This window comes from Mobula birostris, chromosome 14, assembly GCF_030028105.1.
Source record: "Mobula birostris isolate sMobBir1 chromosome 14, sMobBir1.hap1, whole genome shotgun sequence".
NCBI lineage: Eukaryota > Metazoa > Chordata > Chondrichthyes > Myliobatiformes > Myliobatidae > Mobula > Mobula birostris.
The window spans coordinates 85,840,203-85,862,247 of record NC_092383.1 but is presented as its reverse complement, the minus strand read 5'-3'; the positions used below and the strand labels follow the sequence as shown (position 1 = coordinate 85,862,247).

The window sequence follows — 22,045 nt, the reverse complement described above, 5'->3', positions numbered from 1 at the left end:
AGCAGAGATACTTAATCAATATATTGCTTCAGTATTCACTACAGAAAAGGATCTTGGTGATTGTAGGAATGACTTACAGTGGATTGAAAAGCTTGAGCATATAGATATTAAGAAAGAGGATGTGCTGAAGCCTTTGGAAAGCATGAAGTTGGATAAGTCTCCAGGACCAGATGAGATGTACCCCAGGCTACTCTGGGAGGTGAGGAAGGAGATTGCTGAGCTTCTGGCAATTATCTTTGCATCATCAAGAGGTGCTAGAGGATTGGAGGGTTGCAAATGTTGTTCCCTTATTTAAGAAAGGGAGTAGAGATAGCCCAGGAAATTACAGACCGGTGAGTCTTACTTCAGTGGTTGGTAAGTTGATGGAGAAGATCCTGACAGGCAGGATTTATGAACATTTGGAGAATGTTGAATATGATTAGGATTAGTCAGCATGGCCTTGTCAAAGGCAGGTCGTGTCTTCCGAGCCTGATTGAATTTTTTAAGGATGTGACTAAACACATTGATGAAGGTAGATCAGTAGATGTAGTATATATGGATTTCAGCAAGGCATTTGATAAGGTACCCCATGCGAGGCTTATTGAGAAAGTAAGGAGGCATGGGATCCAAGGGGATCTTGTTTTGTGGATCCAGAATTGGCTTGCTCACAGAAGGCAAAGAGCGGTTGTAGATGGGTCATATTCAGCATGGAGGTCAGTGACCAGTGGTATGCCTCAGAGATCTGTTCTGGGACCACTTCTCTTTGTGATTTTTATCAATGACCTGGATGAGGAAGAGGAGGGATGGATTAGTAAATTTGCTGATGACACAAAGGTTGGAGGTGTTGTGGATAGTATGGAGGGCTGTCAGAGGTTACAGCAGGACATTGATAGGATGCAAAAGTGGGCTGAGAAGTGGCTGATGGAGTTCAACCCAGGTTAGTGTGAGGTGGTTCATTTTGGTAGGTCAAATATGATGGCAGAGTATAGTATTAATGGTAAGACCTCTGGCAGTGTGGAGGATCAGAGGGATCTTGGGGTGCAAGTCCATAGGACACTCAAAGCTGTTGCGCAGGTTGACTCTGTGGTTAAGAAGGCATATGGTGCATTGGCCATTCATCAACTGTGGGATTGAGTTTAAGAGCCGAGAGGTAATGTTACAGCTTTATAGGACTCTTGTCAGACCCCACTTGGAGTACTGCGCTCAGTTCTGTTAACCTCACTATAGGAAGGATGTGGAAACCATAGAAAAGGTGCAGAGGAGATTTACAAGGATGTTGCCTGGATTGGGGAGCATGCTTTATGAGAATAGGCTAAGCGAATTTGGTCTTTTCTCCTTGGAGAGACAGAGGATGAGAGGTGACTTGATAAAGATCTGTAAGATGAGAGGCATTGATCGTGTGGATAGCCAGAAGCTTTTTCCCAGGGCTGAAATGGCTAACACGAGCGGGCACAGTTTTATGGCGCTTGGAAATAGGTACAGAAGAGATGTCAGGGTAAGTTTCTTACGCAAGAGAGTGGTGAGTGCGTGGAATGGGCTATCAGCAACGGTGGTGGAGGCAGATACAACAGGGTCTTCTATGAGACTCCTGGGTAGGTACATGGAGCTTAGAAAAATAGAGGGCTATGGGCAACCGTAGGTAATTACTAAAATAAGTACATGTTCAGCACAGCATTGTGGGCTGTAAGTTTTCTATGTTTCTATGTTTCTAAGGGGAGACATAGTGGTAGTTAATAGTGTTATTTCTATGCCACTCACACATGGAAGGAATTCACATTTTGAGCAGGCAGGATTATCAATAAAGCTCAATTGAGTATCCCGCCTACTGGCATCCTGGTTTTCTCTGCACTATTCCTCAATAACAAACACAACACTGTGTCATGATCAATTTTGATCTAATCCTATTTCCTTTCCACTAAAGATCATCGTCATCATCATTATATGTCGTGTTGTATGATGTAAGCAATCATGGTCAATGACCACAACTGTTCTTGGCAAAGTTTTCTACAGAAATGACTTGCCATTACCATCTTCTGGACAGTATGGTGGGGTGGTTGGTTGGAGATACACCTCTACCAAAGGAAGTGTAAGGCGTCCTTCCCTCCACTAGCCTGCAGGACATCTTTGCGCAAGATGTAGCACCTGCTTAGCCATCCAATCAGGGTCACATAAAGCTATGGGAGCAAGCAGTGTACAGGCGTATGAGCAGCTGGTGCATATTACAAGCCTGTGACCACTGACATCAGTCAGACACTCTCTGAAGAGTATTGATAATGGCTATGGTCATCTTGTAAAGACGCTGCCCATTAATGATAGATTTTTAATTTAAAAAAGATCAATTAATTCTAGATTTAAAATTTATAAGTAACCTAAAAATAAATGCCGCTAACATAAATAGGAAGGAAAGCAATTTTGAGACAGGAGCTGTTTGTACTGCTGCTAAAGAGCCAGTTGAGGCTGGTTTTTAAAATCTGTTGCTTTTTGATAACTGGGCATAAATTTGACTCACTCCCACAGATGGTTGATGAAATTATATGTGGTTATAAATAATGGTGGCAGTAAATGCTGAAAATTGCATGCCACATGAGATAGGAAGTTATATATGGAAATTGATGCAGATAAGGAAGACTATTATTTGGGTACCAAAGCCCACTCTACCATGGTGAGTCAGGGCTGTCACCAGAAGTGCGAATTCAAAGTTCTTGGGTATGTAGTTTTTATATATATATATAATTTCACTTGAGGATCAGTAACCGCTAATTAGTTGAAATGTGTACGTTAGGTCATAACCATGCTACCTCACTGTGAAAGTACACCAAAGATATTGCTGACAAAGCCAGAACACAGCTTGCTTTAGTAACACACACAATGCTGGAGGGACTCAACAAATCAGCTAGCATCTGTGGAGAGGAATATAGAGCGAGAATCAGTGTCCTGATAAAAGGTCTTGCTCTGAAATGTTGACTCTTTATTCCTCTCCCTACATGCTGCCTAACTTGCTGAGTTCCCTCCAGCATTTTGGCTCTCTCTCTCTCTCACTCTCTCTCGCACGCGCTCTCACTCTCGCTCTCTCATCTGCATAATCTATTGTGCTCATCTTCCTTTAACAGTCCAGCTAATGTAGGGGTTTCCAACCTGGGGTCCACAGATCCCTTGCTTAAAAGTGTTGCTCAATGGCATAAAAAAGGTTGGTAATTCCCAAGCTAATGAAACCTTACTTTTCATGCACCTATAATTCTGAACATATCTCAATGCGAAGTGTATACAAAGTGGGCAAGTTAAGAATTATAGCCTTTAACCAACAGCAGTGTATTTGCAGTATTCAACTCAAAAATTACAGCTAATGTCCTGAAACTGGACCCTAGATCTATGAATTTAGCTCCAGGTACAGAAAAGACCTCAATAGTGCAGTGAGATCTCCTGATTGAGATCTGCAAACTTAAGTATAGAAATCATTAATTATTTTAGCCTTTCCAATTGTAAAATGCTTTTCTGTTATCTGAATGCAGATATTTTGATATTTGGGTTAAATGTCAGCCATTCCAACCTACATCAGAATGACTAGTTGTGTGATATCCATGTCAAAATGTTGCTTTCTACCTCATGAGCTTTGATTTTCTGAAATAACCTTTAGCAATGTCTTATCAAATGCCTTCTAGAAAACTAAAATGCTCTCCTAGTCATCCTTTTTGTTCACAGAACATGTTATTTCTTCAAAGAGTTTCAATAATCTGGTCAAACTTTTCACAAGACAATGTGACGTTGCACGATTTACTTGGCTTTTTCTAAATGATCAGCTTTTAAGTCTCTAGGTCAAAGTCGGGTTTATAGTCATAAGCACATGTAAAAACAGATGTGATGAAAAATCTACTTGCAGCAGCATCACAGCCACATAGCAACAGATGTCTTGTCCATACTGCACCAACCGCTGCCGCTGGGCTATAAACGTGCAGGAGCAATGTGTGGTTAAGTGCCTTGCTCAAGGACACAACACACTGCCTTGGCTGAGGCTTGTACTTGCGACCTTCAGATCACTAGTCCAATGCCTTAACCACTTGGCCACGTGCCAATATTCACAAGAAAAACATAAACTAGTTACAAATTATATAAGGAAGAACATATTTTGAACAAAAGAATGTCCATTGAGTGTAGGATACTGAGATACTGAGATAGTGATTAGGATTGTGCAGGTTTGCTAAAGAAGCAAATGGCTGAAGGGAAGTAGCTGTTCTTCATCCTAGTGGTATGGAACTTCAGGCTTCTGTACTTCCTTCCCAATGGTAGCAACAAGATGATCAAATGGCCCAGATGGTAAGAATCTTTTGATTATAGATGTTGCCTTTTCGAGGCAAAGCCGTTTGTAAGTACTTCCAATGCTGGGATAATTCTGACAGTTTCCTTATGACCCACGTGAAGTTAATTCCCCTGTAGTTTCCTGATTCTCATCTTTTGAAAAAAGGAGCTCCTCTTCCTCTTTTGCAATTTAACGGAACCTCCCCAGAGTTTAGACAATTTTGGAAAATTGAAACTAGGTATTAAGTTTGTCCTTGATCACTTTTTACAATGTTTTAGGGTGAAGTGCTCCAGGACTCGGAGGTTTGTCAGTCCATAGCTCCTGCCATTGGCTGCGTCACTCTTCTCCAGTCACTCTAAGCTTATGAGTTTCTTTTCTCCCTTCTCATTCCCAAATAACAGATATTACTGTAATGTTGTTTGTATCCTCTATAGTGAAGATAGATGAAAAATACTGGATTCATTCAACAATTGCCTCCTTGTTTTCTATGACTAATTCCATAGTGTCTCTTTCTGTAGGATCACATTGATAAATAAGTAAATTTATTAAAGTACATGATTGTCACTATATCTAAGCCTGAAATTCATTTTCTTGCAAGCATACACAGTAAATCCAACAAACAATAGAATTCATGAAAATCTGCACCCAAAAGGACAGACCAACAACCAATGTGCAAAAGGCAACAATCTGAGCAAACACAAAAAAACAAAAATATTGAGAACATGAGATGAAGAGTCCTTAAAAGTGAGTCGATAGGTTGTGGTAGCAGTTCAGTGATGGGGTGAGTGAAGCTGAGTGAAATTATCCCCTCTGGTTCAAGACCCTGATGGTTGAGGGGTAGTAACTGTTGCGGAACCTGGTGGTGAGGGTCCTTAGGCTCCTGTAACTTCTTCCTGATGGCAGCAGTCAGAAGAGAGCATGACCTGAGTGGTGGGGGTCTCCGATGAGTACATGTGCTCAGAGGGGGGGATGACTTTACCCGTGATGTTCTGGGTCGTATCCATTACTTTCTGTAGGATTTTCTGTTCAATGGCATTGGTATTTCCATACTAGGTCGTAATGCAACCAGTCAATAGATTCTTCATCGCACATCGATAGAAGTTTGTCATAGTTGTAGACTTCATGCCAACTTTTCACAAACTTCTCAAGAAGTAGAGACACCAACTTGCTTTTTTCGTAGTTGTCCTTACATGCTGGGACCAGTACAAATGCTCAGAAATTATAACAATGAGATATTTAAAGTTGTTGACCAACCACCCACCACCCCCACCCACCTCTGACTTCTGATAAGGACTGGCTCATGGACCTCTGGTGTCCTCCTGCTGAAGAGAATAATCAGCTCCTTGGTCTTGCTGATATTGAGTGAGAGGCTGTTGTTGCAGCATCACTCAGCCAGATTTTCAATCTCCCTCCTGTATGCTGACTCATCGCCACTTTTGACTTGGTCAACAACAGTGATGTCGTCAGTAAACTTAAACATGGCATTGGAGCTGTGCTTAACCTCGCAGTCATAAGTATGAAACGAGTAGAGCAGGGGACTAAGCACACAGCCTTGTGCTACACCCGTGCTGTTAGAGATTGTGGAAAAGGTGTTGTTGCCAATCCAAAATGACTGTGGTCTGCAAATAAGGAAATTATCATCAACCTCTCAAAGAACTTCAAGTGCTATTGGACAATAGCAATTGAGGTAGGTTACCACATTTCTCTTAGACACCAGTATATTTGAAGCCTGCTTCAAGCAAGTGGGTACGAAGCATGAGGTTAGAGATATCGTGAACATTCCAGCCAGTTGATCAGCAGAGAGCTTTCAACCAGTACGTGACCCTCCAAGGGAGGAGTTGTAAAGTTTGATGGCCACAGACAGGAATGACTTCCTATGACGCTCTGTGCTGCATCTCGGTGGAATGAGTCTCTGGCTGAATGTACTCCTGTGCCCACCCAGTACATTATGTAGTAGATGGGAAACATTGACCAAGATGGCATGCAACTTAGACAGCATCCTCTTTTCAGACACCACCGTGAGAGAGTCCACTTCCATCCCCACAACATCACTGGCCTTACGGATGAGTTTGTTGATTCTGTTGGTGTCTGCTACCCTCAGCCTGCTGCCCCAGCACACAACAGCAAACATGATAGCACTGGCCACCACAGACTCGTAGAACAAACTCAGCATCGTCCGGCAGATGTTAAAGGACCTCAGTCTCCTCAGGAAATAGAGACGGCTCTGACCCTTCTTGTAGACAGCCTCAGTGTTCTTTGACCAGTCCAGTTTATTGTCAATTCATATCCCCAGGTATTTGTAATCCTCTACCATGTCCACACTGACCCCCTAGATGGAAACAGGGGTCACCGGTACATTAGCTCTCCTCAGGTCTACCACCAGTTCCTTAGTCTTTTTTACATTAAGCTGCAGATAATTCTGCTCACACCATGTGACAAAGTTTCCTACCGTAGCCCTATACTCAGCTTCATCTCCCTTGCTGATGCATCCAACTATGGCAGAGTCACCTGAAAACTTCTGAAGATGACATGACTCTGTGCAGTAGTTGAAGTCCGAGGTGTAAACGGTGAAGAGAAAGGGAGACAAGACAGCCTCCTGTGGAGCCCCAGTGCTGCTGATCACTCTGTCAGACACACAGTGTTGCAAGCACACATACTGTGGTCTGCCAGTCAGGTAATCAGGGATCCATGATACCAGGGAAGCATCCACCTGCATCGCTGTCAGCCTCTCTCCCGGCAGAGCAGGGCGGATGGTGTTGAACACACTGGAGAAGTCAAAAAACATGACCCTCACAGGGCTCGCTGGCTTGTCCAGGTGGGCGTAGACACAGTTCAGCAGATAGACGATGGCATCCTCAACTCTTAGTCGGGGCTGGTCGGCGAACTGGAGGGGATCTAAGTGTGGCCTGACCATAGGCCGGAGCAGCTCCAGAACAAGTCTCTCCAGGGTCTTCATGATGTGGGAGGTCAATGCCACCTGTATGTAGTCATTGAGGCCGCTGGGGCGCGGTGTCTTCGGCACAGGGACGAGGCAGGACATCTTCCACAGTACAGGAGCCCTCCGGAGCCTCAGGCTCAGGTTGAATACATGGTGAAGTACTCCACATAGCTGAGGGGCACAGGCTTTGAGCACCCTGGTACTGACACCATCCAGTCCTGCAGCCTTGCTTGGGTTGAAACATTTCAGCTGTCTTCTCACCTGTTCAGCTGTGAAGCCCACCGTGGTGGTTTCGTGTGGGAAAGGGGTATAGTCATGAAAGCAGGGTGGGGGACTGTGAGGAGGGGTAGGAGGGGAGAGTGGAATATGTGTTGGTTGGGGACCGACAACAGATGGCTCCTGTGTGGGATGGACAGGGGCCACAGTGTCAGATCTGTTAAAGAACAGGTTAAGTTCATTGGCCCTGCTTGTGAAGGTTCCTCCAGCTTTTGATGGTCAAAGTGAGCATAGAAGACATTGAGTTCATCTGGGAGTGAAGCATTGTTGTCACCTATGTCACTGGATTTCACTTTGTAGGAGGTAATGGCATACAAGCCCTGCCACAGCTGTCAAGCAACATTCAGTGATTCAAGTTTGATATGGAATTGCCACTTTGCACAAGAAATGGCTTTCTGGAGATCGTACCTGGATCTCTTGTATCTTACTTAGTTGCCAGGCCTAAATGCCACTAATCTGGGACTCAGCAGGCTGTGAATTTCATGGTTCATCCAGGGGTTCTGGTTGGGGAAGACTCTGGATGATTTTGTGGGGACACATTCGTCTACATCTGCTTTTATAAAGTCTGTGGCAACTATGGTGTATTCATTCAGATCCTCTAATGAGTCTTTGACCATAGCCCAGTCCACTGACTTGAAGCAACCCCATAGTAGCTCTCCTCTGCCTCCTGCAACCATGTCTTTTTTGTCCTTATCTCTGGAAGCTTGCTTTTCAGGGAAGAGGAGGATAGCCAAGGGATCAGATTTCCCAAAATGCAATCTAAGAATGAAACGATAGGCATTTCTAATCATAGTACAGTAGTGGCCAAATGTTTTGGGCACTCTGGTGCTGCCATTTATATGCTGTTAATAATTGGGCAGGGATTTCTTCAAACAAACAAGACTGAAGGTCCTTGACTATGATTTGAAATGCGTGAGGGTGAGCTGTTTCTTGTTTGGTGATAGCAGCATTCAATATCTTGAGTGCCTGATTAAAGTCGGCTTTTGGTGGTATGTAAACTGCAGTCAGCATCATGGAGAATAACTCCCTAGACGAGTAGAACAGTCGACACTTAATCTTTAGACGTTCCCGGTCAGGGGAATAAAAGTGAGGCAAGACCGCTACATCCGTGCACCACAAAGAGTTAATCATGAAACATAAACCCCTACTTTTTGCCTTCTCCAAATCAACAGTCCAGTCCATCCTGTGTATTGAGAAGCCTCTGGGTTTTAGAAATGTATTCAGTGTATCCGGAGTGAGTCATATCTATGTGAAACACAGAACACAACATATCCTCATTTCCTTCCGAAACAGCAATTTTGCCCTTAAATCATCAATCTTATTCTCCAGCGAATGTATATTTGTTAACATGTTGGGTAGAGAAACTTGCAATTCCTGGTGTTTCAGTCCGGCTTGGAGTCCTCCCATCCCCCACCTTTCCCAGCCAGGGTGACGTACCTTCGTCCACTTAAAGGTGCCATACCGTCATGCTGAGAGTTAAGTCTGTTGAATCCTCGAGAAGATTGTGAAATTGCTTTTTAATTAAGACAGTTTTAAAGTACATTGCTTACAGGGAAATTGCAGGCTGCACACTGCTGTGAGAGTAATCCTGAAAAAGTATGTTTAGAAGTTTTGTAAGCAGCCCACACCATGTCGCCATGGTGCACCTGCGCCAGCTTTGTGTCATAATACAAGGGACTGCAGATATGGAGTAACAAGTATAATGCTGGAGGATTTCAGTGAGTCAGGTTGCATCTGTGGTGAATGAATGGACAATCAATGCTTAGGTCAAGATGATTCTTCTGGACCTGAAAAATGAAGGATCTTGACCCGAAAGGCTGACTGTCTGTTTCCCTCCACAGATGCTCCCTGAACAACAAAGTTGCTCTAGCATTTTATTTGCTGCTTCACCTCAAAAACATTGCTTTAAAAATGCATATAAACTCTTATTATCTGGTTTTCTATTGCTTGTTAGCTTTATCTTGTAATCTGATTTTTCCAAGTCATACAAAGAGAGATTAAGCAGAATATTTATTTGTTTAGATTGATATATTTATTTGGAGACACAGCAAGGTAACAAGCCCTTCCAGCCCAATGAGCTCATGCCACACAATTACACCCATGTGACCAATTAACCTAATAACTCACAGACCACTAGAATGTGGGAGAAAACTGGAACATCCAGAGGAAACCCACACGGACATGTGGAGATCATACAAACTCATTACAGACAGTAGCAGAGTTGAATCCGTATCACCAGCATTATTACACCAAACATTACCCAACCGTGTTGTCCCAGAGGAGATCAACAGAGCTGGGAAATTTCAGAGATCCTAGTATACAATGTATTGGAACAGGAGATAGCATGATGGGCCTCCAATTCAACACAGTGAAAATGCAGCAGGCTTTTTTCTCTTCTCAATGCTCATCAAGCACATTCCCCAGTTATCATGCCCTCTGCAAGAGTGTTAGCTGAAGGGAAACTTGACATTCAAAAATAATCCTTTCACTTTAGGAAAGTGTTCATGCACACATTGAACAACATCTTTGCCTTCACTACCTGGATTATTAGTGTGTGTGTGTGTGTGTGTGTGTGTGTGTGTGTGTGTGTGTGTGTGTGTGTGTGTTTCTTGTGAGCATTCACAGTAAATACAAGAAACATAATAGAATCAGTGGCAGACTGGACCAATGTGCAAACTGTGCAAATACAAAAAGAAAGAATTATTAATAGTAATAATAAATAGGCAATAAATATCAAGAACATGAGATGAAGAGTCCTTGAAAATGAGTCCAGGGGTTGTGGCAACAATTCAGTGATGGGGTGAGTGAGTTGAGTGATGATTCAAGGGTTCAAGAGCATGATGGTTAAGGGATAATAACTGTTGCTGAACTTGGTGGTGTGGGCTCTGACGCTCCTGTACCGCCTTCCTGATAGAAGCAGTGAGAAGGGAACATGGCCTGGTTGGTGAAGGACCTCGATGATAGATGTTTTGCATTCCAGTGACAGCATTCCATGTAGATGTGTACGATGGTGTGGAGGCTTTACCTGTGATGGACTGGGCTGTATCCACTACTTTTTGTAGGCTCTTCCATTCAAGGGCATTGGTGTTTCCATTACAGTCAGCATACCCTCCACTGCACATCAATAGAAATTTGTCAAAATTTTAGATGACATGCTGAATCTTCACTAACTTTTAAGAAAGCAGAAGCATTGCCTTGCTTTATTTGTAAACCCAGGGTGTGGACCCAGGACACACCCTTTGAAATGATAACACCAAGAAATTTAAAGTTGCTGACCCCCTCCACCTCTGACCTCCTGATGAGGATCAGCTCACAGATCTCCAGTTTACACCATCTGACTTCAATAATCAACTCTTTGGTCTTGCTGATATTGAGTGAGAGGTTGTTGTTGGGACACCATTCAGCAAGATTTTCGATCTCCCTCATATACGCTGATTCGTCACCACTTTTGATTCAGCCAATGACAGTGCTGTCATCAGCAAACTTCACTATGGCATTGGAGTCGCACCTAGCTTCACAGTCATAGGTGTAAAGCGAGTACAGCAGGGGGTTAAATGCATAGCCTTGTAGTGGACCCGGGGAGGAGATGTTGCCAATCTAAACAGACTGTGAGGAAATCAAGGATTCAGTTGCAGAAGGACGTATTGGGTAAAAACAGAAAAAAAAATTATACCAGTATTAATTCACTCATTAGAGATCAATACATCTTGCACAAGAATTTGACTGGAACATGTTCTTACTACATCAGTGTAATATATTCATCTCTGAATTTCATTTTTGTATCATGGAGAAAAAATTATCAAGCTGTCAACATACATCTACAACGAAAACAAAATCAATATAATAATCGATAAATTATGCCGATGCTTTTGAAAAATCAGACAACAGTTCCCAATTTAACATGAAAATCAAAGTGCTATTGACATTGGTGTTATAATGAAATGAGCAAAATACAGTTGCAGAGTGCTTTAGTTGGAATGTTGATGTTGAATTAAATTGTGTTAGACTACAAGAGACTTTAACTCTGCCATAGATGGTTCCAAGCCTGGATGTGGAAGGAGGATGGTTGGGCACAGGGCTATCAACTCCAGCCTGTAAAAACCTGGAAATAAAGCACTGGAGTTGTGCTTAGCTTCGCAATCATAAATGTAAAGCCAAAAGAGCAGCGGGCCAAGCACACTACCTTATGTTGCTCTTGTGTTGATAGTGATTGTGGAGGAGATGTTGTTGCCAATCCAAACTGACTGGGGTCCGCAGATGAGGAAATGCCAACAGAAGCTCCGAAGGCCTGATCCCTGGGAGAGGAACGATATCAAAAAGATGGGCTACACCTGGGCTACACTGGCGAGTTGCTGTTCGTGGCCTATGTCCCAGTAAGGGTGATGGGCCTAAGAAGAAGAAGACAAAAGAATTTGTGTGTATTGAAAAGACTTTGACTGTTTTTCTAACCATTTCAAGGAGAAAACTGACTATATGTATGTTTTAGTCAATTAACAATCAACCTTTGTGAAATCTCTAAATATAACAATCACTTCACACCCAGACAAGTTGCAAAGGTATTCAAAGAAGCAAAGAGTTAATCTGCGCTGATGATGTCGGTTGATCAGAACATGGAAGAGATCTCTGCTTTACTACGAATAGCATCATTTCTGACAGGATTGCCTCTGATACTTTTAGTTTTGCAATTGTGAGTCACTCAATTCAATGTCACTAATTAGTTGATTTGTGGCAAATATTAGACTTTGCACATATGCTCCCCTTTTCACCCTACACATTCCTTACAAACCAGAATGTGCCTTTATACAAACAATATCCAGTACCATAATGTAGCATAACCCCAGCCAGGGTTGACAGCATGATTGTCTTACCAGCAGAATAAACCAAAAGGAGCTTTCTACAGTCTTCAGGTGTTGGAAAATTATACATTCTTATCAGAAGTAATGACCTAATCTGTGATTATCTACCTTATCAATTAAAAATAAAGGTTAACCATTAGCATGTCAGAGCAACACATACAAGATGCTGGAGGAACTCTGCAGGCTAGGTAGCATCTGTGGAAAAGATTAAACAGTTGATGTTTCAGGCCGAGGCCCTTCATGACCTCAAGCAGTGCTGAAGAAGGATCTCAGCCCAAAACTTTGACTGTTTACTCTTTTCCATAGATGCTGCCTGACCTCCTGAGTTCCTCCAGCATTTTGTATCTGTTGCTTTGGATCTCCAGCATCTGCAGATTTTCTTACATATTTCAGAGCACAGGCTTTCATTTGATTATAGAACAAATTGATTACTTTTGCAAAAATCTCCATTTATTAACTAAATGTGTTGCCAATTTTAAAAAAGGCAGATAATTCAGATGAAGGGCTTTCATCCTGAAATGTTAACGCTCTTCTTCCTCAGATTCTGCCTGACCTGCTGAGCATTCCGAGCAATATTTTTTTGCAACATACTTGAAGCATTGTTGCAAAAATGAAAATACTCCAGTCATGTTGCAAATGCAGTGTCCCTCAGCCAGAACAACTTGCTAATATTTAGAGATGTGGTTTGAGGGATGAAATACTGACCAAGATTCCACCAGAACTCACTGCTCTTCCTAAAAGTAATGCCTTTGAAGTTTGATTTATGTTTATCTAATAGGGTTTAATGCTGGGGTTCCCAACTTGGGCTCCCACGACTCCTTGCTTAATGGTATTGGTCCATAGCATAAAAAAAGGTTGGGAACCCACTGTTTAATGTCTCATCTCATAGACAGTCCTTTTGTCTTCAGTGATTGTCCAATGCTGAACAGAACAGCCAAGCTGGATTACATGCTGATATTTTAGGGATTGTGCCTGAACACACAATCCTGTACCTCAAAGGCAAGAGTGCTAAACTCAGCCTAATTTGATATTTGACTCTGAACCTGGGCAGCATATTCACGGAATTCTACAACACGAGACCAGGCCCTTCAGCCCAACATAACTAGTAGCATTTACTTATGCTGGTTATATCATTGGGAGGATTCCCTTGTTCAGAGTATTTCTTGGGATCTATTATCTTGAACAGAGAAGTAAGTTCAGATTACATTTCAAATCTCAGCCAAAAGTTACTGAATTGGAGCCTCTATCCACAAACTTCTGGATATAGACAATAATGTAACCTCTTAATAAGTTACTCTGATAAATAATGGGGTGGTGGGGTGGAGCTACATCTCTACCAAGGAAGTGTAAGGCGCTCTTTCCCTCCGCTAGCCTGCAGGTCACCCTTGGGCAAGATGTAGCACCTGCCTAGCCCCCCCTCCCCGATCAGGGTCACGTGGTGCCAAGGGAGCAGGTGGTGGATGGCCATATGAGCAGCTGGTGCACATCACAAGTCCTGGTTATATGACCACTGACGCCAGGCAGACAATCTCTGAAGAGTATTGATAATGGCTGAGGTCACCTGTCTTGTAAAGACTCTGCCCAGAAGAAGGCAATGGCAAACCACTTCTATAGAAAATTTTGGAAAGAACAATCATGGTCATGGAAAGACCATGACTGCCCACGTCATATGCATCGTGTGCACATAATGAACGAACAGTATCTCTAACTCCAGCTGTGGGGAAATGTAATGGACTGGATTGCTCTAATAGAAGCTGGTAAGGATGATAGAAATGTCCTCTTTCTGTGCTATAACTATTTGGAATTCTACTATTATGACAGTCTCATCAACCATCCAGAGATTGATAGATATATCTCTGTAGAAAGCATTTTCCAGAAGTGTAGGGATACTTAGCTGCAGCTTCACTGGCGACTGATTGAAAATGATAAACTGTACAATAATGTCTGGACATTACAATGCAATGATTCATATAATATTAGTATTTGTAGGGTGATATTTCAGGACACATATGCAGTCAAAACAAGCAAAGTCAGACTGAAGCAAAATTAGAACAAAGCACCAATATGGAATTCAATCAACGTTATAAAATTCATTTCATTAGAAAAATTCTATTATAAACTTTAGGTAGTTATGTGTATAATTAAACCTTAAATGCAAATTTAGCAGGCTGTAATTACAGTTGCCTTCACTCTTTCAGTTTCCGACTTCTCCCAACTACCACTTCCTCAGCTCAGCAGGTCTGGATCTGGATGGGATTTAATGGATCACATTAAATCCCATCTTCTTCCTATATTGGACCCTTTCCAGTTCGCTTATCACTCAAATCAGTCCACTGATGATGACATAGCCTCTGCACTCCTCTCCATCCTGTCTCATTTGGAAAATGGTGCCTCGTACATCAGGATGCTGTTTAGTGACTTCAGCTCAGCATTTAGTACAATCATGCCTCAGAATCTGGTGGGTAAACTGTCGTCGTTGGGTCTCAACACCTTTCTCTGTAACTGGATATTGGACTTCCTGACAGAAAGATCACAGCCAGTCCGTGTTGGAAGCAACACCTCTAGCTCCATCACCAGCATCTCACAGGGCTGCATGCTCAGCTTGATGCTGATGCATGACTGTACTGCTAGATCCAGTTCCAGTTCAAACCGAATCATCAAGTTCACCGACGACACAACAGTGGTTGGCCTCATCAACGACGACAATGAGACGGTATAGAGAGGAGGTAGAGCAGCTGATAGAATGATGCAAGCACAACTTCTGGTGGCTGCTTATCATACAATGATGCAAGCACACCGAGGAGGACGTTAGAAGGGCCTTCCTGAGGATAAATCCAAGGAAGGCGACGGGCCCAGATGGCGTCCCAGGACGGGTTCTCCGGGCCTGTGCAAGCGAGCTAGCTGGAGTGTTTGCTGACATCTTCAACTGCTCCTTGCTTCAGTCTAAGATCCCCTCGTGTCTTAAGAAGGCAACGATAATCCCAGTGCCAAAGAAGAGTAAGGTGGCATGCCTGAATGACTATCGACCTGTGGCTCTGACATCAATTGTTATGAAGTGCTTCGAGAGATTGGTTATGGCACACATCAACCACAGCCTACCAGTCAACCTCGACGCTTTGCAATTCGCCTATCAGAGCAACAGATCAACGGCAGATGCCATCTCTCTGGCCCTACATTCTTCCTTAGAACACCTGGAGAATGAAGACGCATACGTAAGGCTCCTTTTCATTGATTACAGCTTTGCCCTTAATACCATCATTCTAAATAAACTCATTCCTAAACTCCGGAACCTGGGCCTTAGCACTCAGATCCGCAGCTGGATCTTCAACTTCCTCACAGACAGGACCCAGGCTGTAAAAATAGGGGACAAGCTCTCCTCTACAATCACTCTGAGCACCGGTGCCCCACAAGGCTGTGTACTCAGCCCCCTGCTATACTCACTGTACACCCATGATTGTGTAGCCAAGTTTCCATCAAGCTCCACATATAAGTTTGCTGATGACACAACAATTGTAGGCCGTTTCTCGGGTAATGATGAGTTTGAGTACAGAGAGGAAATTAAGAACCTGGTGGCATGGTACGAAGACAATAACCTATCCCTCAACGTCAGCAAGACGAAGGAATTGGTTGTTGACTTCAGAAGGAGTAGCGGACCGCATGACCCAATTTACATCGGTGGTGCGCAAGTGGAACAGGTCAAAAGCTTTAAGTTCCTCCGGGTCAATATCACAAATGACCTGACTTGGTCCAACCAAGCAGAGTTCACTGCCAAGAAGGCCCACCAGCGCCTTTACTTCCTGAGAAAACTAAGGGGTGTCTATTCATGGGTCTTCAGGTGGCTGGAGAGGCTGATCTGGATCCACATAATCGGGATGTTAGGGTGAATTCCTTTAAAGGAGAATGCCTGTAAGTGATTTTGTTTAACGTGGTGAGTCTGATGCACAGGCAGCCACTACACAGACTTTGACAGATCGTGGTCAGGGTCCAGTGACTTGGAGTGCAAGATGACTACGGACACTTCACTGCTGCCGCCTTCCTCCGCCTTCACTGTTGTCGTAATGTGTCCTTGTCTTCCGCCAGCTCCACCACAGAGGTCCTGCTTGGATCGCTGTTTGTCTGGAACCTCCCCCTTGACCTTTCTGCCATGAGTGCCTCTACCGGGAACTAAGCGCCAGACAACATCGCTCTCCAGACATCAGCAGTTCGCCAGCCTCTCAGCCATGACAGGGTGACAATTCCCAGAGGTCATGCTTTCTACATGACAAAGTAGACAACAGCTTGGATGTTTATTCCATTAGCTATAGAGGATTTTGAGATGTTCCACAATAATGAAATGTTTGTTATTCCCTGTTTACTCTTTCTTTCATAATTCAAACTGCTATGATGTGCTTACAAAGTAGAGCATTAACAGTACTGGATTGTGGTTTTGTTTAAACATTTACTGTATGTTTCTCTGAACTTCCTAAAAAATTGCTGAAGTGTAACCAGAAGTGTAACCAAACATAAGAACCCATTCTGCATAATGTATGGTTTTAGTTTGTTCCCAAGTGAAACTGAATCCTTTAGACCAGAGGGACCCAGAGTTCTACTCCTGCCTCTGGGTACACTGAATAATTTCATCTTGGCTGCATTCTCAGTAAATTGGACAGGGTAAAGCATTAAATGCTACTCATTATCGGTTCCAGTCACTGATGCTAGAAAAGTGTATAGGTATTCATCGTTATTAAGTGCCATGCCATACGACATGGGCGATCATGGTCTTCTATTTGTCAAGACCATGTCTTTTCTTGGCAATCTTTCTACAGAAGTGGTTTGCCATTGCCTTCTTCTGTCTTTACAAGATGGGTGACTGACCCCAGCAATTATCAAACACTTCAGAGATTGTCTGCCTGACTTCAGTGGTCACGTAACCAGGACTTGTAAAGTGCACCAGCTGCTCATACGACCATCCACCACCTTTCATGGCTTCACGAGTCTGATCAGGGGGTTAATCAGGTGCTACCCCTTACCTAAAGGTGACCTGCAGGCTAGCGGAGTGAGGGATGCCTTACACCTCCTTTGGTAGAGTCGTATCCCTACCCCCGCCACCCCATGTAAAGGTACTTTTAGGTTTATTCTGCAGGTAACATTGACATCTGAAGTTCAAATAGAGAGGAAGGCCCCTAAGGTTGCAGAGGGGTTAACCAGCAATAGTAGAATGACACTGCAACAAAACTCAATGCTTTGAGACAAGATTAGGGATAAAATTAGAAAATGACTTCATTCTTTATGGATCCAGAACAGAACTTGCAAAGTTCAATCTAATCTCAAGGCTGCAGGCTTAGGAGGTGCACATGACCCGTTTGGCAATTTAATGAAATAACTTTATTACTACTTGTCATGAAACCTCAGTGGTAAACCGCTTCCTCCAATCCCCTTCTCTGCTGCTGCGTTTTGAAGCTTAATGCCAAGGTTGGCTCTGTCTCAACTTTCTCTCTGTCCCAGGCTCCAAAATGAAATTTACTCGTGACTTCCCCTGGCTTGGTAATGTTCCATAAGTTCCAACTCCAGTCCTGGGGATCTTACAGATTTGTCTAAGGGGTTTCTGGTACTTTATGGAGCTCCGGGAAATTCTGGCTCATAGTAGGCCAAGGGTCATAACCCACCCTGTGTGTTCACTTAATGTTCCAGTTGCCTACGCAACTTGCTAGAGGCCACACATCAAGAAAGATCTCATGGAGATCTAACTGCTAAATCTGTCAGATTCAGCTCCTCAGACCTCACTCAACAACCAATCTGACATTATAGTTATGACCATTACAGTCATGATGAAGGGTCTTGGCTGAAATATCGATTTTTGATTCCTTTCCATAGATGCTGCCTGATCTGCTGAGTTTCTGCAGCATTTTGTGCGTGTTACTCCAGAATCTGCAGAATTTGACCATTGTCTCATCAACTGTGGTACTCCTAGGTGTCTGAGAGAGACATCTCTCACATGCACATTTAAGAGAGAGGAAAAATAAAACTGAAGTGAATAACTAGCTTCCAAATGATCACTAACCCCCCCCCCCAGACCCCTGACATCACTACCAATGCAAATACTGTGCCCCGACCACTGACCTTGTCTCTGGATAAGATTTTTTTAAGATTAGCTTTATTTGTCACATGTATATTTAAAAATATAGTGAAATGTGTCATTTCATCAAATGAAATCAATGGATTGATTGTCTTGGGCAGCGCACAAGTGTTGCCTGCAACTCCCTAACCCTATCTGTACACCTTTGGAATGTGGAAGGAAATTGTAGTGCTCGGAGGAAACCCGTGCAGGTATAGTGAGAATGTACAAACTCCTTGCAGACAGTGGCGGGTTTTGAACCCTGATCTTACAGCCGGTAATATGAAGTTTTGTGCTAACCGCCACACTACCATGCCACCCGACTCTTCATTTGCTGCTCCTGACCTCTGACCGTCTCATCCCTGTCCCTAAATCCCAACCTGACCCCTAACTCCCCATGCTGTGCCCAAAATACAGGCAAGTGGAAAACATTTCTTTACATTCTTGAGATGGGCCTTGTAAACAGTGGAAAGGCCTTCGGAGGCGACTGACTCTTTGCTGGCTCCCCAGTATCTGCCCTGTTCCTATAATCACGTTCAACTTGGGTTTCTGGTGAATTGGGTTGCTTTTGAGTTAGGCATTACTTTTGCTGGACATGATCATTGCCTGGCAGACTTCAGGCATGACAGTTACTTGACATTTGTCCCGAATCTTGTCTGAGTTTTCCTGCAAGTAAGCATGGATTCCATTTGCTGAAGTAAATAGGATTGAACATTGTCTAATCATCACCAACTATTTCAACATCTTACTGTACGTTGGGATAAAGGTCATTGCTGAAGATGTTGGTGACCGTTGGCCTGGAGCACTGCCCAAGGACCTCTAGAAATGATATCCCCGGCAGTGCACACAAAATGTTGATGGAACTCAACAAGTCAGGCAACACCTATGGAGGGGAATGAACAGTCGACGCTTTGGACAGAGACCCTTCATCAGGACTGGAGAGGAAGATGGAAGAAGCCACAGTAAGAAGGTGAAAGTATTACATGCCAGCAGGTGAAAGGTAAGCACTTGCCGGAAGAGTCAGGGAGCAGCAGAGTTCACAGAGGGGAAGCCATGGGAGAGGGTATCGCTAAACTCCTGTCAATCAGAATCAGGTTCAATACAACGGCATATGTCCTGAAAGTTGTTGTCATGGGTTCAACGTCCATTCAGAAATCAGAAGGCAGAGGGGAAGAAGTTGTTCCTAAATCATTGAGTACATGCATTCAGTCTTCTTTACTGCCTCCTGATGGTAGCAGTGATAAGAGGGCATGACCTGAGTGATGGGGGTCCTTAACAATGTACGCCGCCTTTTTGAGGCATCACTCCTTGAAGATGTCCTAGATACTATGGAGGCTAGTGATCATGATGGAGCAGACTAAGTTGACAATTCTCTGCAGTTTACTTCATTCCTGTGCAGTAGCCCCCCCCACCCAACCCCCATACCAACCAGTTAGAATGCTCTCCACGGTACATCTGTAGAAATTTTGAGTGTTTTTGGTGGCATATCAAATCTTCTCAAACTCTTAAAGAAATATAGCTGCTGTCAAGCCTTCTCTGTAGCTACATCGATATGTTGAGTCCATGTTAGATCCTCGGAAATATTGACAGCCAGGAATTTGAATTCTAATCCCTCAATAAGGACTGGTCCCCTCATCTTACCCTTTCTGAAGTCCACAGTCAGTTCTTTGGTTGTATTGATGCTGAGTAAGACCAAATGAGAAGATTTAAACCGCTTCAGGGTAGGTATACCTCAAATAATTGATAACTTAGGGTCCAGCATTTTACACATTTATTTGCTGCCTCGTTCACATGTAAGATCAAACTTCCCTGAGATTGTAATTGTGGAGTAGGCAGGATCTCAACAACTAAACAAGCAATTTCTACTGGGTCATCTTGGATGAAGACGAACAATATAAAATGTATCATACCAAAGGGAATAACTTCACTTCACTATTGAAATGTTCCCACAACCTCACTTTCAAGGACTCTTCATCTCATGTTCTTGTACTTTTTGTACTATTATTATTTTTTTTCTTTTTGTATTTGCAGTTTGTTGTCTTTTGTACACTGGTTAAATGCCCAAGTTGGTGCACCTTTCATTCATTCTATTATAGATTTATTGAGTATGCCTGCAAGAAAATAAATCTCGGGGATGTATATGGTGATATATATGTACTTCGATAATAAATTTATTTTGAACTTTAAAAAAACTTTGCTTTTTATACCACTTATTTGCTTTGTTATTGTGGGCTACTGCTGAAAAAATTGCAAAATCTGGAACACTACCTCACTATTTTCATCTCCATTTATTTATTCTTATTGTAGTTTATAGTCATTTCTATGTATTGCCCTCTACTGCTGCCACAAACAACAAGTTTCATGACATATATAAGACCATAGGACAAAGGAGAAGTTGGCCATTCGGCCCATCGAGTCTGCTCCACCATTTTATCATGAGCTGATCCATTCTCCCATTTAGTCCCACTCCCCCGCCTTCTCACCATAACCTTTGACGCCCTGGCTACTCAGATACCTATCAATCTCTGCCTTAAATACACCCAAAGACTTGGCCTCCACTGCCGCCCGTGGCAACAAATTCCATAGATTCATCACCCTCTGGCTAAAAAAATTTCTTCGCATCTCTGTTCTGAATGAGCGCCCTTCAATCCTTAAGTCACGCCCTCACGTACCAGACTCCCCCATCACGGGAAACAGCTTATAATAAACCTGATAATAAACCTGATTCTGATGCAAAGTAAGTCAATTAACCTGAGATGGTTCATACTGGACCAATAACTCACAGGCAAAATGGATGAGAATTATTGCAACTAGGATTGCCATTAGTCCTGGATTTAAATGAGAAATTGTTTGCCCCATGTGTAACAATAGGAAAAGAGAAGGAAAATAGCAGGCAGTGTGGAGGTAATGAAAGGATGGAGGCAGGGGAGAGTGGGTGAAAGGAGAATGGAGGGAGAAAGATGAAAGAAGGGTTAGTTGAAGGCGCACCATTTTGCACTCGTCATTGTGTTTATTAGGATGTTTGTACTGTTTGCTGTGGACTTACTGGAGCAAGAAATTTCATTACATTCTGGTATACACGGCAATAAACTAAAAAAAAAGAAATCACGCAGAGGAACGGCAGAAGAGACGCTAGAGACCGAAGGTGCTGGAATCTAGATCAACAAATAATCTGAGGGAAGAATTCAGCAGGTCGGTGGGTGGGTGGGTGGGTGTGTGTGTGTGTGTGTGTGTGTGTGTGGACATTTCAGAGGAATGGGCAGGGCTGGCAAAAATAAACTACTGTACAGAGCTAACACAAGGGACTGCAGATACCGGCATATGAGTCCTGATGCAGGGTCCCGATCTAACACGTCGACAGTTGTTTTCCTCCAAAGATGTTGACTGACCTGCTAACTTCCTCCAGCAGATTGTTGCAAACGGTGAAAAACTGAACACTAAATACAACTGCATACTATCTCCTCTGTCTTTCAGTCCAGCTAAAGGGTACCAACGTTAAATGTTGACTTCTGTCTTCCCCCACCAGATGCTGCCTGACCCGCTGAGCTCCTCCAGCGCCTTCAACTCGCTCCAGATTTTCAGCATCGGCAACCGCTTGTGCCTTCACT

The 22,045-nt window shown here is 43.2% G+C and overlaps 1 protein-coding gene across 1 annotated transcript in view; it reads right to left on the bottom strand.

Annotated features, from left to right (window-relative positions):
* The window catches only part of LOC140210046 (guanine nucleotide-binding protein G(t) subunit alpha-2), a 119,403-nt gene that overhangs the window by 1,360 nt on the left and 95,998 nt on the right, over nucleotides 1–22,045 (bottom strand). The gene's annotated exons all lie outside the window — the stretch shown is intronic.